Source organism: Chiloscyllium punctatum, chromosome 46 (genome assembly GCF_047496795.1).
Source record: "Chiloscyllium punctatum isolate Juve2018m chromosome 46, sChiPun1.3, whole genome shotgun sequence".
NCBI lineage: Eukaryota > Metazoa > Chordata > Chondrichthyes > Orectolobiformes > Hemiscylliidae > Chiloscyllium > Chiloscyllium punctatum.
Window position 1 is genome coordinate 50,111,321 of NC_092784.1, and position 19,010 is coordinate 50,130,330.

The 19,010-nt window shown below is 43.8% G+C and overlaps 1 protein-coding gene across 4 annotated transcripts in view; it reads right to left on the reverse strand.

Moving 5' to 3' along the window:
• The window catches only part of kank2 (KN motif and ankyrin repeat domains 2), a 188,399-nt gene extending 177,729 nt beyond the window's left edge, over nucleotides 1-10,670 (reverse strand). For 2 of the 4 annotated variants that reach the window (XM_072564188.1, XM_072564184.1), the window contains exon 1: nucleotides 9,875-10,125. The gene's annotated coding sequence lies outside the window, so the exon portion shown is untranslated. Of the gene's footprint in view, nucleotides 1-9,874; nucleotides 10,126-10,541 lie in introns of those variants that run through there. The other 2 variants (XM_072564183.1, XM_072564187.1) reach the window with 2 other exon arrangements.
• Between the last annotated feature and the right edge of the window lie 8,340 nt (nucleotides 10,671-19,010).

Here is a 19,010-nt window from a genome sequence, read left to right on the forward strand (position 1 = left end):
CCTGCTATTTAAGCCAAGCCACAAATACGTTTCCCATGAGCTGGTGTTGGGCTTAATGCCAACTGGAACCAGAACGTAACAAACCAAACCTACAATAAATAAATCTGGTCAGTCGTCTCTTGTGAAATGTGAACCAAAATGCCAGATACGTGGCTTGTTACCACAGAAGGCGTTCTCCCTTCTTTCCTGCCTGTTTTTCTTTTCTCCCTTGCTGTGCAAGATGGAGTGGCCTGAAGTCAGGTACAATAGGGCTGACACTGCCTTCTCATCCGAGGGGTTCAACCCAGGCTGATCGAAGATGCAGTGGGCTGTGAGAAACTGATGGGGAACAGCCCTGGCCTGCCTCACCCTGTCTCTGAAGACAGAATGGTCCTAAGTTGGTGCTCTGTTGACATCAGAGTCCTGTTACCAGGCCACACCCTGTAACCCGAGAGGTCTAACAGTGACTGATGCCAGAGAGAGTGCTACAGTGGAGAACAGCCAAGGGTGGTTGAGATCTATCTGACAGGAAAAAAGTACAGTAATGTTGACGAGCAACAGGACATCTGCCAGGCCTTAGTTTGTCCAATTTCTCGCTAGCTTCCTTATCTTGTTCTGTCCCGGTTGTATCTAACCTTTTCCTCTTTCTCTCTCCCCCACACCCCCTCCTCTATCTCTCTCTCCCGCTTGCTTCCAGACTCCTGGCACCATTCCATCTCTGTCTTTCCTCAGCAACACGGGGAAAGTAATCAAAATCAGCTCCAGATGAAAAGCAAAATCAAGAAAGGAGGAGGGGTTGGGGGGGGGGGGGTGGGGGGAGGTGGGGGGAAGAGTAATAATTAGAATAATGACAAACATCTGCGCAGCCCAAAATAACAGCAGCTCTCTCAGCTCCAGGCTTTACTCTGGGAGCACAGACAGTTTTAACTGGAGACTGGCAGAGAGAGCTCAGCGGAAATCACTGTGAAACATTAAAGCCCTGAGATTGCTGTTCAGGAATCCCAAGCAGCATTTCTCAACAATTTTCAGTTTTATTAAAGAAAAGGTTGGGGGAGGTTTTATTTCGCTGTTTTATGCAAATCCATTTCATTTGTTCATTTGCAAAAGGGCCTCGTTAAGATACCTACAGTGTGTCACTCACTGTAACTCTGACTCAAATTCAATGATTATATTTGCAGGAATTCATAAGAACATAAGGAACAGGAGCAAGAATAGGCCATTTGGCCCATTAACCCTTGCTGCCATTCAATGTGGCTGATCTTGGGCTTCAACTGAGACCAGACTTCTGCATCCCAGGCTTATATGTATTTAATGATGGACTATTACAAATGCTCTGGGGTTTAGAATTCCAAAGCTCTAAAGCCGGTTGACAGAAGAATTCTGTCCGCATCTCAGGCCTAACCCATCAAGCCCCTAACCTGAGGCTAACTCCGGTGTTCTAGATTCTGATCACTTCACCCCATCTTTCAAATTTCTGACCTATTGTACTCTGCTGTTTTAAACAGAGGGAAGGATGCTCCAAACAAAACCCCCCAAATTTTTTAAAAACCCAAAGTACTGAAGTCAGAAACTAGTTCTGAAGAAGGGTCATTGGACCATTGGCTGGCATGGTGGCTCAGTGGTTAGCACTGCTGCCTCACAGCACGAGGGACTTGGGTTTGACTCCACCCTCAGATGACTGTTTGTGTGGAGTTTTCATGTTTTCCCTGTGTCTGTGTGGGTTTCCTCCCACAGTCCAAAGATGTGCAGGTTAGGGTGGATTGGCCATGCTAAATTGGTCCAAGGATATGCAGGCTAAGTGGGTTAGCCATGGGAAATGCAGGGTTACAGGGATGGGGTGGGGGGGGGTAGGTCTGGCTGGCATGGTCTTCAGATGGTCAGTGTGGAATGGCCTGCTCCCATAGTGTAGGGATTCTATAACCCAAAATGTTAACTCTGCTTTCTCCCCACAGATGCTGCCAGACCTGCTGAGTTTCTCCAGTAATTTCAGCTTTTCTTTCTGATTTCCGAGCATGCCATACCTATATTTGTATATTTATAAATGTTTATACATATATAAAACTATTATTAACTGTAGGTAATCTGGGGCCTTTGCTGATCTCTGAAGAGAAATTGTTCTGAGTATTCACAATCTAACTGCATTAGATAATCTTTGTGCATGCGTGACATTAATGGTTTCTGGATTCATACACACCAACCCGTTTCAGTAGAATTCAGAACGTGGAAGCTGTTTGAAAAGATCAAACTAAAAGTAATGCCCATTCTCCCCTTTGAGCCTATCGACTGAAACAGCAGTGGTCATCGCTGACACGATGATCTGACTCGTGATCTGTCTCTGTAATCTGGTGTGGCGAAGCCAGCCCTTGGGCTGATGTTGGTGTTGCAGACTTTCCCCTACTTTGGCCTCACTGCAATGCCTGCCTTTTCACAGTTCCCAAAGCAGCCAAACACACACCATGTTTTGTTCATTTCTGATTCCATTTTCTGATGGAACTGCCAAGATGCTGAACTCTACTATTTTGATTTGGAGCACTTTAAGCCAGTCAGTTATATGAATTTTGATTATTTACTGCATTTTTTTATTTCTCTGTAATCACATTCCTTGTGAATTAATTCAACTATTAACTTTAGTTGGAGTGAGGGATGGTGTTAGCACTCTGGTCCTTTCTACAGGAGTAGACAGTGGTACAAGGCTCTTGTGGTTCCTGATGAAGGGCTCTTGCTGAAACGTTGATTTTCCTGCTCCTCAGATGCTGCCTGACCTGCTGTGCTTTTCCAGCACCACTCTAATCTTGATTCTTGTGGTTCCATACCATTCAAGGCAGACATAAGATTATAAAATATAAACAGTTCTGAGGATGAATCATATTGGACTCAAAACACAACCTCTGTCTTTCTCTCCATAGATGCTGCCAGACCTGGTGAGTTTCTCCAGCGCTTTCTGTTTTTAATCCCAGATCTCCAGGGTCTGCAGTATTTTGCTTATATTACATAAGATGGTAAATATAAAATTTAGGGTTGATTGATGATGGAAATTGTCTTTATGGGCAGGGGAGGGGTGCACGGTGGCTCAGTGGTTAGCACTGTTGCCTCAACACCAGGGGCCCAGGTTCGATTCCAGCCTTGGGCGATTGTCTGTGTGGAGTTTACACATTTTGTGTGTGTGTGTGTGTGTGTGTGTGTTTCCTCTGGGTGCTCTAGTTTCCTCCCACAGTCCAGCGATGTGCAGGTTTGGTGGACTGGCCACGCTAAATTGCCCACAGTGTCCAGGGTTATGCAGGCTAGGTGGATCTGAGTGGGATGCTGTTTGGAGCATCAATGTGGACTTGATGGACCAAATGGCCAGCTTCCACACTGTAGGAATTCTATGATTTAACATGAGGGTGTGTACTGAATACTGAGTGAGTGACTAAAACAGAAATGTTAGTGAATTTTTGACTTGTGAGGTGGACCTCCTAAACAACAGTGCAGGCATCGCCCAGCACAGCTAATGAATGCACTGCTGCTGTGACTGATGGGCTTCAGTATGCTGGACTAGCCAATGCCCGATTCAAGTGTTCAATTGGTCAATACGAGATATGTCTAATTGAAACCAGTGAACTTCCCACTCCTACGGCTTTGTACAACCTTGGAATAATTCCCTCTGGTAAACTGCAATAGATTAATCATCAATAGTCCACTGGGTTTAGCCATATTTTAACAATGCCTACTGAGTCTGTGTGAAGCTAGGTTTGACCAATGAAACCAAAGAACTGCAGATGCTTGGAAATCAGAAAGAGAAACAGAAATTCAATGATTCTATGATTCAAATTACTGGAGAAACTCAGCAGGTCTGGCAGCATCTGTGGGGCTAGAGAGTCCCTATCTACAGTATGGGAGCAGGCCATTGCATACTGACCCTCAGAACTGCATCCCACCCAGACCTACCTAGACTGCATAACTCTGGATACTATGAGCAATTTAGCATGGCCTATCCCTGTAACCCTTTATTTCCCATGGCCAATGCCACCTAGCCTGCACGTGCTTGGGCTGTAGGAGGAAACCACACAGACATGGGGAAATACCACACAGACAATCGCCTGAGAGTGGAATTGAACCCGGGTCCCTGGTGCAGTGAGGCAGCAGTGCTAATCACTGAGTGAGTGAGGGGGTTTCCTCCAGGTGTTCCAGTTTCCTCCTACAGTCCAAAGATGTGCAGGTTGGGGTGGACTGGCCATGTTAAATTGCCCATTGTGTCCAGGGATGTGCAGGCTAGGTGGATTTGCCATGGGTAATACAGGGTTATAAGGTAGGGGGTTGGGTTTGGGCAGGATGCTCTTTGGAGAGTTGGTGTGGATTTGATAGGCCGAATGGCCTGTTTCCACACTGTAGGGGTTAGTAGCTGGACTGAATTGTGCTTTTTCCCCAAACAAAGGCACAAGAAGACCTCAGCACGTGGTTAACTAAAGTCATCATCCTGAATATTATGGTCTCTTTAAAATGTGACGTGTAACAGACCAGAGACAGAAATGTCATGTTATGAAACATATTAAACTTCTGTGTTGTCACAACCTGCAGCACCAAGCTGAATTGATAACTGCACTTCACCGCAATCAGCTGCAACTCAGTGGGTGGTCCCATCACCTCTGGGTCCAAAGAATTGTGGGTTTCATCCCACTCTCGAGATTTGAAAAAGCAATCTTGACTGGCAATGACCATTGTAGTACTGAGGGAGGGCAGCATTGTTGGAAGTACCTGCTGTATAACTTAATGGTTCTGACAAAGAGTTAATGTTGAACTTGCAACAAGCTGGTGATGTCACACAGTTTTTTTGGGTGGAGGCAGCTGAGATCTATATTCACTTTCACACGGAGCAGATGTATTCAGTATAAGCCCCGAGAGTCCTTAGAAATTATGATGAGTAATTTAACTTGTACTTAACGTGTTATTGAAATAAACTAACTAGGAGCGGCACGGTTGCTCAGGCTTTAGCACAGCTGCCTCACAGCTCCAGGGACCTGGGTTCGATTCCAGCCTCAGGTGACTGTCTGTGTGGAGTTTGCACATTCTCTCAGTGTCTCTGTGGATTTCCTCTTGGTGCTCCAGTTTCTTCCCACAGTCCAAAGGTGTGCAGGTTAGGTGGATTGTTCATGCTAAATTGCCCCATAGTGTCCAGGGATTTGGCAAGGTGGATTCGTCCTGGGGAAATGCAGGGTTATGGGGAAAGCATAGGAGGGGTGGGATGCTCTTTGGAGGGTCAGTGTGGGCTGAATGGCCTGATCCCCCACAATAGGGTTTCTATCACCTCTGTGAGCTGAATGCCCCTTCTGTTTAAAGCACCAGTGGTCTATACTCCACTGATGGAAGTGGGAACTGCAGATGCTGGAGATTAGAGTGATGCTGGAAAAACACAGCAGGTCAGCCAGCTACCGAGGAGCAGTAAAATCAATATTCTGGACAAAAGCCCTTCATCAGGAATGATAAAGGGCCTTCCTGATGAAGGGCTTTTGCCCGAAACGTCGATTTTCCTGCTCCTCAGATGCTGTCTGACCTGCTGTGCTTTTCCAGCACCACTCTAATCTTGACTATACTCCACTGATGATAACTAGATAGACCCTACGCACAGTAATAGACACAGGATGAATGGTAGCAGTGAAGTATCTCACCTCTAGCCCAGTGCCACACTTTGGTATGAGGTATGGCAGCCACAGTGCCATCTTTCAGTTGTTTGCTTTCTCCTATTGGCTGCTTCATTTCCATAATGACTGCACTTTAAACAGGCGGTTCACTGGCTGTGAGGCATATTGGAATGTCACAAGAAAAAAAGTCTTCAGACTTCCTTTTCCCACAGGTAACCGCCACTCTAGGGATTCAGTAAATTGGAATGCCACACTCAAAGCAGATAAAATCACCACTGCACAATTCACACACTCCAGTCCAATCCTGGGTATTCCCAATTCAGAAAGGCAGCGGGGAGGTCAAATAGTTACAAAGGGATATGCAGTGGATTACATCGAAGGACGACGGAATAAACTTTAGACAATAACAGTCACTCCTGTTCTCAACCATAACTGAACCAATAATGTACAACGACAAATCACAGCTAGAGTAAAGCAGAAGGCAGGTGGAATCCCTCATGCCAGATCATCTTCATCAGTCATTTGCCTGCACACAAATGTACCTTTGCTCTTTCCTGTGCTCTCACCTCCCAGTTCGAATATGTTCCAAATTCCTTTAAAATAAATCCATCCTGGAATCATTTCATATTAATACATCGAGACCTGCTGACCCGTCCTCAATCTTTCAAACAGACTGTAACAACTGATAGTCTGTGGCATTAGGGAGCCTGGAACCAGAGTGGAAAGTTCTTTCACATATTGATTCGAAAATGAATTTGACAAATTTGACGGCACACAGTCATTAACAAGAGTAAGAAATGCTGGGACAGGAAAGAGAAACTTGTGAATGAGTGAGCCATTGGTTAAAATTGCGGAAAGCATCAGGAACTTGTTGGAGAAACAGGAGGAGGGGATGGCACATATCAGCATTCAGAATGGAATCACTCTGTCTCTGTTTTACATCAATGACTTGGTTTAACTGGGAAAGGGAAAGGCTGACTTTCTGACTCGGTCCTGACTCCAGTTTGTGTGCAGCAGCCCTGCTATCAGTTTGGTTAGATTCCTGACGATTCCAAAACGGAAGCAGACAAGATCAGAAATAACAAAAAGGTTCTGCACAAAGCAGCAAAATGGGAACAACAACAATGGGTGAAACAGCACAAGAATGGGATTAAAACAAAGGGACGGTGACCTGGGAAGGATTGGATGTTCAACCTGTCCAAGTACTGCACAGCAGGACTGATCAGAGCAGGAGAGTGAATGATAAAATCTGAACTGTGCAGTCCATATTAAAGAGGGCCTTGTTTATGTTTGAAACCATTCTGGTTAGACCACACCTAGTGGATTACGCCCAACTGGCACAACACAAGGATCTGGGGCAGGAGGAGGCTACATAACCTTTTGTGACTGATCTACTAATCAATATCATCATAGCGAATGTGATTACAAACTTCATGTTCCTGCGTAGATCCCACTTACACCCCCTGTATTCCAGTAGATCAAAAAATCTGCAAAGTCAGCCTTGAAGAAGCTTCACTGACTCAGCCTCTGTAGCTCTCTGGGGTGGAGAAATCCAAAGTATCATATCCTCAGAAGAAATGCCTCCTCATCTCTGTCCTAAAACAGAAAGCTTCTCATTCTAAAACTGCGCCCGCTTGACAAGTACCGGTCATTTAGCTACAAGGGAGGTATACAGGGAGATGTACAAGCATTGGAGGCATGCAGAGAAGAGGCACTCAGTCTGATAAGCACTTGGAACAGGAGGAGACCATTCAGCTCCTTGAGTCCATTCTGCTATTCCATTCAATCATACAGGATCAGTGTCATAACTCCATCTACCTGCCTCAATGCTTTAACCATTAATACCATGGTCAAACAAAAGAGCTCGCAACCTGATCATTAGGAATAAAGACTGGGTTCTTCAATTGTGAAGAAAAATCTAATAAACAGCATCATAAAAGTAACGGCAAACTGAATTGTTGAAGTGCAGCAAAGATGCAGAACAGAGATTCACCAAGGCTCCTTCATCAGCACCTTCCAAATCTGCGACCTGTACCGTCTAAACAGACAATAGGAGCAGAACAATGGGAGCACTTCAGCTGTGAGATTCCCCAAAGATACTCACCATCCTGACTTGGAAACACAGCACTGTTCCAGTATTATCACAGGGTTGGAATCTGAGAACTCCTTACCTACAGCAGTGATTCAGAAAGGCGTTTCACCACCACCTTGTCAAGGGCAATTAGGTACAGGCAACAAGTTTTAACAGTGCCAGTGAGATCAAAGCAAAAAAAAAGGAAACTTGAATGTAACTTCTAATAGAGTGGATGGAGAAAATGTTCCCACTGACAGGAGGGTCAGTAACCAGAGGCAACAGCTTTCAAATAATTGGCAAAAAATTAACAGGGCGGAGAACAATTTTGTCATGCAGTGAGCTGTTATGATTTAGAATAAACTGCCTTAGACAGTGATATAAACAGATTCCAAGGCACTTTCAAAAACAGGTTGGATATTTATATAAAAAGAAAAATAAAATTGGAGAGCGCGGAGGAAAGCAGGGAGGTGGCAATAACTGGACGGTTCTTTCAGAGAGTTAGCACAGACATGATGGGCTGAATGTTTGATCTGATTTGATTTATTATTGTCAAGGAGCAGTGAAAAGTTTTGTTTTGCATGCAATACAGGCAGATTATTCCATACAAAGTGCTTTAGGGTATTAGAACAGAGTGAGAAACACAATATTACGGCTGCAGAGAAAGGGTGCAGAGAGTGAAATTAACATGAAATTTGAAATTTGAAAGCTCCACTCAGAAGTTGAATAACAGAGGGGAAGAAGCTGTTCTCAAATCTGTTGGTTTGTGTATTTAAGCCTTTGTATCTTCTGCCCAACAGCTGAGGTTGGAAGAGTGGTAGGAGGGATCTTTGGTTATGTTGGCTGCCTCTGGGATTCCATTTGTGGTTCACAGGGCCAACATGGAGAAGATCAGAACCGCCAGATCTCTGCACCACAGAGGCAGAGGCTGAAGCGGTCATGTGCATGTCAACGCATGGGCTACGACGGTGTAACAGTGAAAAGGCAGTGCACTGTTCAAAGGTGGGGCCATTTTTTCTGGATGTGGTCCCATGTCACCTTTGCCAGCAGTTCAGGATGTTGTTAAATGTCAGGCTAAGCTGGGAGTTCTCACAATATCCTGGTTAACATTTCAGCCGCCACTAAGAAGCGATTAAGTGGCCAACTGTTGGTGAAACGTCGCTAGCTCATGTTCATCTACTAAACAATGACATTTTCTGAAGGGTGGTTGCCAATGAGTGAAGGAAATTTGAAAGATTTTGAAGCAAAATGTTGTCTCGAGTGTTTTATACTCAGACATAGTACATATACATTTTACAAATCTCTTTACAGAAGCATGTCTGACATGCCCTTTAAGATGGGTGCTTACAAATAGCATAGCTGTGCTTTGTCAGGGGTGACAGAACATTCTCAAAATAAGTACAGCTCAACACAAAGATAAAATAGCTGATAACTTTAATCCTTGAATACCAGCTCTACAAAGTAGAAATCTATCTTCACTCAATGCTATTGAATTCCTGGCAAAAGCAAAACGTTGGATCACTGCCACGATCATACGATTACAACAAGAGCTCAAGGGCCTGGGAATATTAAGGAAAATTCTCCTGGTTGACAGAGACAAGGAGTGGGGAATAGGGCGACTAGGGAAGACAGTGGTAGGGATGGGTGAAGATGGCAATTCGGGGCAATGTGAAGATGAGGGGGGTGCGCTGAGTGAAACTGGTGCTGCAAAAGTAGAAAAGAGTGAGATAACGGAGGAACGAAGTGAGGTAATGGGGAGAGCAGGATTATCAAAAGGAGGAAAGTTGAAAAAGAATTGGTTGAGAAAAAAGGGGAGAACGCGTATTGGGAAGAAAGAGAATGATGAATAAAAGCAGGAGGTACTGTGAGCAGGGAAAAGTGTGTGTGTGTGCACGCGTGTGTGGGGATGGCGATATTTACATCTGAAGGTGAGACTTTGGACCCATTAGTTCTAGATGGTCCAGTCTGGGCAATAAAACCCAAGACCATTGGGAAAATCTCTTCCAGTTGTCCAAACCCAAGTCAACAGAGCAGAGAGCTAAAAGCTGGAATTAATATAGAAACCCCAGCTTACAGAGAATATTTTCTTCCAAAAAAAAAGGAAAGTTGGGGGATTAGAAGAAAGGAAGGAAACTACACACAAAGTTTTGTTTATGAAAATAAAGTTCAGTGACCCCCACTGGAAGACACTGCTCGACTAACATACCTCACTGTCAGAGGTGCCACCATACCAGTGGATGGCGATCAGCTTTTCAAACTATTTTTCAAACGACCTGGAAGTGTGCGTTTCCTCTCTCTCTCTTCCTCAGGAAGATTGCAATCGGATGTCCTCCGGGTTCCTCAATCGTGACTGTTCTTTCCTCCCCCATCATTTCATATTGGCCTGTTCTGACTGACAGACCGCTCCCAATAACTTCCGAAAATGCTGCCGGGATTTACTCCAGCCCGGGCAGTTCCCCTCCCTAATACTATTCAATAAGTCAAGCTCCTGCATCCTTGGGTGCGCCTCTAACTTTCCCTCTCATTCAACCCCCGCCCCTCTCCTAATTCTCACAAAAGTAACAGTGCAAAACAAGTCCAATGAAATCTCCAACATGAAAGCTCAGCTAAAAGCTGCACAAACTTACCGATTTATAGAAAACAAACCGATTCAGTACAGGAGGGTCATATTTGTAAAGCTTTTTTTAAAAAAAAATATAAAGTTGTACTTTACAAACAAAAATGACTTTCCCATCACTTTCAGCCGAATGATCAATTTCACAACTGCACAGCTCCAACAGCAACATCCTCACACAACAAATGCAAAGCTGAGGATTAAAATGATCAAAGTATTTTCAAATAAGCGACACTCAAACAAAAATTATCTGACTTACATAGACTTGTCTCCTAGGGGTTTGCAGCCAAAGCTTCCACTGAGAAACAGAAACCTTTCCAACACTAACTTCGAACGATTGCATTAAGGGACGCTCTCTAAATTGCCACATCTGATACAAGCGTGAGCCCGAAACCTCAGCAACAACTGAAACCACTGAACGTCATGATCTGATGGTACAGGAGCCTGGGAGTTTCTGCTAGCTAATCGCCAGAAATAATTCTAATGCACAGCACAGAAGGAAGCCATTTGGCCCATCGTATATGTCTGTGCTGGTTCGAGGAAAGAGGAGTTAAATTGGATTACCTCCCACACAATTCTGCAATTTCTTTCTCTGCCTCAGAATAACTGATTCCAATTGTTTTATGATTATTCAGTGCTTATATTTTTACCTCTTTCGTGGAACTTGGGCCAGCACTTGATGCCCATTGCTAACTGGTCATTTTACTGGACATGTTGATTTATTCATTCACGGTCAGTTGAGAGTCAACCACGTTGCTGTGGGTCTGGAGTCACATTTCGGTCAGTCCAAGTAAGGACGGGCAGGAGGCTGGAAGAACACAGCGAGCCAGGCAGCAACAGGGGGTGGAGAAGTCGACGTTTCGGATGTCACTCTTCTTCCCAGTAAGGACGGCAGATTTCCTTCCCAAAAGGATTAGTGAACCAGATGGGTTTTTCCCCAACAATTGATTTATGGTCATCATTAGACTCTTACTTCCACTATCTGCTGCAGTGGGATTTGAACCTGCATCCTCAGGATTAATAGGTCTAGCAATAATACCAACGGGTATTATTCTCTCAAGTGATGAGTCACTCACCTTGTAGTGGGCCTGGAGTTACTTGCAGGCCAGATGGAGACAGCAACTTTACCTCCCTAAATAATTTAGGGCCTAATTTACAACAATGACTGGGACCATTTAACCAATCCAGATTTATTTATTGAAGTTAGCTGCAGCAGCATGAGTCCCACTACCTGTGCTGAACATCACTTGGACTCTACATCATTGTGTGCTCCTGCAGGAACAATATGTAAAGGTCTTACAACATGGATGAGTCAAAACATCCTTCAGCTCACCACAAGCAAAACCAAAATGATCCTCTTTGGAAATACTCGTGTGGTTTCCCACAAACACTCGGAATATCCTGCTTGGTTTTAGAAGTTAAATTTCCCTGCAGATGAGGAAGCTGAGTGGTGGACCAATGGGAGTTTAAAACAACAAAAGGAGGAGGAATAACTCCAGGCACTGAAATCAGAGCAGGGTGGGACTTGAAGTGCAAACAAAGCAGCTAAAGTCAATTTAAAAGTTTCTCTCCCCCCATCCCCACAGCCCTCCAAGCTGACTGGCTGTGGGGTACAAAGACCAGTTTCAGCTCTCACGACCAGTCAGCAGTGGAGTTTACTGAAGATGGAGGGAGAGACGTAGAGCTGCTAGTGAGAGCAAAGGGACAGTATGACATCGTGTCCAAGTTTGGTAGCTCTTCATTTCTTCGGTCCGATTCAACGTCCTTTCTCCATACCCCTTAATCTCTTTGCTTCCTATATATATTTGCCTGCCTTTTAATGGTCCCAGCTGGTTCTATATCTGGACTCCAAATACAGTACCTTCACATTCCTGTGGTGTTACAGGTGGAGAAGGGTGAAGAAAATGTTTAGAGTCACTTCTAACTGTTTTTCTCTTGGATTTAACTGTCCCCCTCCTCCCACAGATTCTGATTTTACCTCCTGGACTTGTTCCTCATCAATTAACTTTATTTTAAATTCTCATCGAATTCACCCCTCATCTCCAAGAACATAGCCCACACTCACTAAATCCCAGGTATTTGGTGAATTGTTGCTGCACTTAGAACTCAAAGTTTGAAAATAATACTCCAGTAGAGTGTTTGATCAGCACTATGCAAAACCACTGCAGTGTTTCCAAAGAGGATGGGGTTTGGTTTTGCTGATGTTGAGCAGAAGGAATGTTTTTGCCTCATCGATACTGCAGAGGCTTGGCTCATGCAACAAAACTCTCAGGCGTTGTTCCTGTTTGACTTTATAATTCTGCAATATCATATTTTATTAGAAACTCCTTTACCCTCCCTTTAGGAAATGGCAGGCTAATGTCCATCCTGTTAAAGTGCATGTTGAACAGCCACCCAGCAGTTCCTGGAGTAGGGTTTAAACTTAGATTCTGGCTGAGAGGCAGGGGTGCTACAAGACCTCAAAGGTGAGTAGACAGCAGAAATAGAAATAAATGACTCTAACTTGATAGCTGTTACAAAGATGTGGTTTTGGGGTGACTAGGGCTGGGAACGCAATATTTGACAGTCTGAAAGAATAGGTAAAAAGGGGAAAAAAGAGCCTTGCTAATAAAGGTATCAGTGCGGCAGTTGGTAGTGACATTGGTACTATAGGTTGTGATGTGGAATCATTGAGGGTAGAAATAAGGAACAGCATGGGAGAGAATTCATGCCTGGGAGTCATCTTTCGGCCTCTGAACAGCTGTCTCACTCTTGGACAAAGTATAAATCAGGAAGTAATAGAGATGTATAAGAAGGATACTACAATTGTCATGGGTGATTTTAATGTTCATATTGACTGGACAAATCAGATGAGCAAAGGTAACACTGGAAAACAAATTTGTAGAATTATAAAGATTTACAGCATGGAAACAGACCTTTTGATTCAACTCGTTCATGCTGACCAGATATCCTAACCTGATTTGAGTCCCACCTGCTAGCACTTGGCCCATATCCCTCTAAACCCTTCCAGTGCATATGCCCATCCAGATGCCTTTTAAATGTTGTACTTGTACCAGCCTCCAAAACTTCCTCTGGCAGCTCATTCCATACACGTACCACCCTCTGTGTGAAAGCGTTGCCCCTTAGGTCCCTTTTATATCTTTCCCCTCTCACCCTAAACTTATACTTTCTAGGTTTGGACTCTCCCCACTCCAGGGAAAATAGCTTGTCTATTTACCCTATCCATGCCCCTCATGATTTTGTAAACCTCAGTATGGTTACCACTTAGCCTCTGATACCCCAGAAAAAACAGCCCCAGCCTATTCAACCCCTCCCTGTAGCTCAAACCCTCCAACCCTGGTAACATCCTTGTAAATCTTTTCTGAACTCTTTCAAGTTTCACAACATCCTTCCGATAGAAAGCTGACCAGAATTGCACAGAATATTCCAAAAGTTGCCGAACCAACGTCCTGTACAGCCACAACATGACCTCCCAACTCCTGTACTCAATACTCTGACCAATAAAGGAAAGCATACCAAATGCCTTCTTCACAATCCTATCTACCTGCGACTCCACTTTCAAGGAGCTATGAACCTGCACTCCAAGGTCTCTTTGATCAGCAACACTCCCCAGGACCTGCTCCGATGTGCCTTTCCAAAATGTAGCACCTGATATTTATCTGAATTAAACTCCATCTGCCACTCCTCAGCCCATTGGCCCATCTGATCAAGATTTTGTTGTATTTTGAGGTAACCTTCTTTGCTGTCCACTACACCTCCAAATTTTGGTATCATCTGCAAACCTACTAACTATACCACCTATGTTCACATCCAAATCATTTATTCAAATTATGAAAAGCAGTGGACCCAGCACCGATCCTTTTGGCACACCACTGCTCACAGGCCTCCAGTCTGAAAAACAACCCTCCACCACCACCACCCTTTGTCTTCCATCTTTGAGCCATTTCTGTATCCAAATGGCTAGCTCTCCCTGTATTCCATGAAATCTAACCTTGCCAACCAGTTTACCATGAGGAACCTTGTCAAATGCCTTACTGACGTCCATATACACGTCCACCACTCTGCTCTCATCAGTCCTCTTCGTTACTTCTTCAAAAAACCCAATCAAGTTAGTGAGACATGATTTCCCATGCACAAAGCCTTGTTGACTATCCTTAATCAGTCCTTGCCTTTCCAAATACATGTAAATCCTGTCCCTCAGGATTCCCTCTAACAACTTGCCCACTGCCGATGTCAGGCTCAACGGTCTATAGTTCCCTTATGAGTAAGCTTCTCCTTACCACCTTTTTAAAACAGTGGCACCATTTAGCCAACCTCCAGACTTACAGCACCTCACCCTTGGCTATCGATGATATAAATATCTCAGTAAGGGGCCCAGCAATCACTTCCCCAGCTTCTCACAGAGTTCTAGGTTACACCTAATCAGTTCCTGGGGATTTATCCACATCTATTTGTTTTAAGACATCCAGCACCACCTCCTCTGTAATATGGATATTTTTCAAGATGTCACCATCCAATTCCCCACATTCTATATCTTCCACGTCCTTCTCAACAGTCCATCAGGGATTTTCTTTTTGTTTGAGCAGTACGTAGTCTGGGAACAGATCTAGTGCATCCATATCAGATGAGTAAAAGATTTTTGCAGTTCAGGATCCTCTTGGGGTAGCAATCACAACATGGTAGAATTCCAAATCAGTGTGAGGGAGAGCAACGTGGGTCTCAAACTAGTGTCCTCAACATTAGAGCAATTATAGAGGTTTGAAGAAAAGATTGTGTGAAGTGGGCTGGGAAAATAGGCTTAGGGGAAGGTCAGTAGATGGGAGTGGGAGACATTTTGAACAGATATTTCATAACTTAACAACAATTTATTACGGTCAAAAAGGAGTACCAACTGTGGTTAACAAAGCCTGTCAAGGAGAATATCCAGTCAAAACTAAAACAGTGAAATGTAAAAACATACGGGAACAGCTTCTACAGATAGAAAAATAAAAGAGTAGCTAGGGTGAGTGTTGGACCCTTGGAGGGTGTGCGACTGTGGAACTGATAATGGGGAACACATAATTTAAACCAAAATACTTCTGTCTTCATTTGGAGGACACTATAAATGTCCTAAAGATATCAAGTAAGCAGAGTGCCAATGGGAAGAAAGATCTTGTAATGGTCTCTATTACAGGGACAAAGAATGTGACAAATTAATGGGTTCAAAGACAAACACGTTGGCAGGACCTGATGGCCTGCATCCAAGGGTTTTAAATGAAGTGGTTGCAAAGATAGTGGAAGTATTGGTTGAAGCGTGCCAGAACTCACTGGATTCTAAGGGTTCCGGTAGATTAAAAACCACTAATGCGACACCCCTGTTCACGAAGGGAGGGAAACAGAAAACTATAGGCCAATTAGCCTACCATTGGTATTGGGAAAATGCGAGATTCTGTTATTAAGGAAGAAAAAGCAGGACATTTAGAAAAGTTTAATGTAATCAAACAGAATTTAACACAGGGGTATGAAATGGAAATCCTGTTTAGACAAATTTGTTAGAGTTCTTTGAGAATACAGCATGCAGAGTTGGTAAAGGGGAATTGGGAGCTGAAGTGTATTTTGGATTTCCCAAGGTATTCAATAAGGTGTGACTTAAAATGTTACTGCTCAAGATAGGGGTTCGCAATTTTAGGGGTAATTGATTAGCATGGATTGAAGTTAAACACACGGAAGATGGATAATTAGGATTAATAGGTTTTTATCAAGTTGGAAAGAACTAGTGGAATGTCACAAGGATTGGTCTTAGGGCCTCAATTATTAATTATTTATGTGAAGACTCAGAGGACGGAGCAGAATGGCAAAATTTGCTACTGATATAAAAGTAGGTGAGAGGGCATGTTGTGATGAGGACATAAGGAATTTGCAAAAGGATATAGAACGCTGAGTGGATGGGCAGATGGAGTTTAATGTAGGAGAGTGCGTGCTATTGAATGAAAAGGCAGACTATTATTGAAATGGAGAGACTCTAAAACGTACATCACAGAGGAATCTGGTATTCTTATGCACAACCTCCTTTACAATGGCTGGCATGTATGAAGCTGTAAATGAAGTGTACAAGATCCTGATCCCAATTCATGAGGCCAATCGGGACAGTAAGAAACTGGCAACAATCCATGGAAAACTACAGGATGCTTTTAACAAAATCCCAAATCAGGTATTCTGTGTTAACTCAATAGCTGTTTGTTTTGCTTAGTGTTTTGTTCACTAAATGCAACATTGGAAATACATAATTATAAATAAGCCTTTTGGAAACCTGAACAGTATTCTGTGGCAGTGGGTGTCCTTGTCTGTCACTCCAGCTAAAACCCTTCCTCATTATGGGTGGCACGGTGGTTAGCACTGCTGCCTCACAGCACCAGAGACCCGGGTTCAAATCCCGCCTTGGGCAACTGTCTGTGTGGAGTTTGCACATTCTCCCCGGGTCTGCGTGGTGCCCCAGTTTCCTCCCACAGTCTAAAGATGTGCAGGTTAGGTGAATTGGCCATGCTAAATTGCCCGTAGTATTAGGTGTAAAGGAATGGGTCTGGGTGGGTTACTCTTCGGAGGGTAGGTGTGGACTTGTTGGGCTGAAGGGCCTGCTTCCACACTGTAAGTAATCTGATCTAAAACACAAAATGTTAGCAAGCAGGTGCAGCAAGTAATTAAGAAGGCAAATAGAATCTCTGCTTTTACTACAATAGATTTGGATCTTAAAAAAATTGGCAAGCCCTGATACAATTGTACGGTGTTTTACTGAGGCTGTACCTACAGTTGTGCTCCCCATATTTAAGAATGTATTGGCACTGGAGGCAATTCAAAGGAAATGCACAAGAGGTTTATAAAGTAATGAGGCCAAATAGGCAAGGTCTTTTCCCTGGGTGCCCAGAACTAAAATGCAGAGGTTTAGGGTGGAGGGAAAAATTTAAAAGGGACCTAAGAAACAACGTTTTCAGCAGAGTTGGTGCATGTAAGGAATGAACTGCCAGAGGAAGTGGTAGACGCTGGTACAATTACATTTAAAAGGCATCTGGATGAAGATATGAATAGGAAGGGTTCAGAAGGATATAGTCCAAGTGCTGGCAAATGGGACTAGATTAGTTTAGCATGTCTGGTGGGCATGGACAATTTGGCCCAAAGGGAATGTTTCTGTGCTGTACATTTCTTTCTGTCGAATGCTGAAGGGGGTTGGTTTATCAATAATGACTAAACAGATGAGGCTTTTATCCATTAGACTTTGGAAAAATGAGGGGTGGTTTTGTTGGAACATACAACATTCTGAGGAGCCTGAAAGGGCAGAAGTTGCAAAGATATTTCCACTAGTGGGGGAATCTCAAATGAGAGGACATAGTTATAGAATAATGGGACACTCATTTAAAACTGAGATGTGAAGGAATTTCTCCTTCCAGAGGGCAGTGGATGTCTAGCTCAGAGAGTCATGGCGGCTAATCATTGAGAGATCATTTAAAGAAAAGGTAGATAGATTTCTTAAAGTATTGGGGAATTGATGGAGATGATGAGCTGGCATGAAAGAGGAGTTGAGGCCTGGGGCAGATCAGCCATGATCTTGTTGAATAGTGGGGCAGGCTCAGAGGCTGAATGGTTACATCTACTCTGATCTCTTATACGTCTTCATAGTGATGTACAATGGAAATGTTGCATTTCCTGCTTGCCCTTTGTTCTGGGTATGCTTCTCCTTCCAGGTATAATATGGTATTCCAGCCAGACTCCCACATCTACCACTCCACAGGGCCAATTCCTCAGGAAATATTCAGCCATCCTCCTATATCTTTCTCCCTCCTGTCCTGGCCAGGTACAGTTCCTTAATTGTCAGTTATATATATTTTCTTTGCCAATTTAACATTCCACTTTTCTGCTCTGATAGGCCCTAATTTATGATTCCAGCAACATTCCTGTCCTGTAAACTCCTGTTAATTCAACACCCTGTCTCTCCTGAAGTTGGAATCAAAGAATCTCTAGAGTGTGGAAACAGGACATTTGGCCCAATGAATTCACGCTGATCCTCCAAACATCATCCTGTACAGACCCCCTTCCCCCACCCAAACCCTGTAATTCCCCTGGCCAATCCACCGGATACCTCTTCGTGGAGTGGGGGAATCCAGAACCAGAGGGCATAGGTTTAGGGTGAGAGGGAAAGATATAAAAGAGACCTAAGGGGCAACTTTCTCATGCAGAGGGTGGTATGTGTATGGAATGAGCTGCAAGAGGAACTGGTAGAGTCTAGTACAATTGCAACACTTACAAGGCATCTGGATGGGTATATGAATAGGAAGGGTTTGGAGGGATATGAGCCAGGTGCTGGCAGGTGGGACTAGTTTGGGTTAGGATAGCTGGTCAGCACGGAGGAGTTGGACTGAAGGGTGTATTTCCATGCTGTACATCTCTATGACTCTATCTCAACGCATCAAATTCAAGATCCTCTTCCGTTTTCAAAATGGTTTTCAATCCTACTTCACCAACCTCAGCAATCCCTCTTACCTGAACATGGATTGTGGCTCTTTCTGGATTACTGTTGGCTCCCTCCTCCCATTACTCACCATCACTACCCCCTCCAACAATTCCAAAAACACATGGTTTTTCAACACTTAATCTTTCTCTCCAATATTAACTTTATCTTTCCTTTGCCATCTCATGATCAACATCCTACAGCTTCTCTTATCAAATGTTGGAGTGTTTTACATCAGTGTATGTTAAG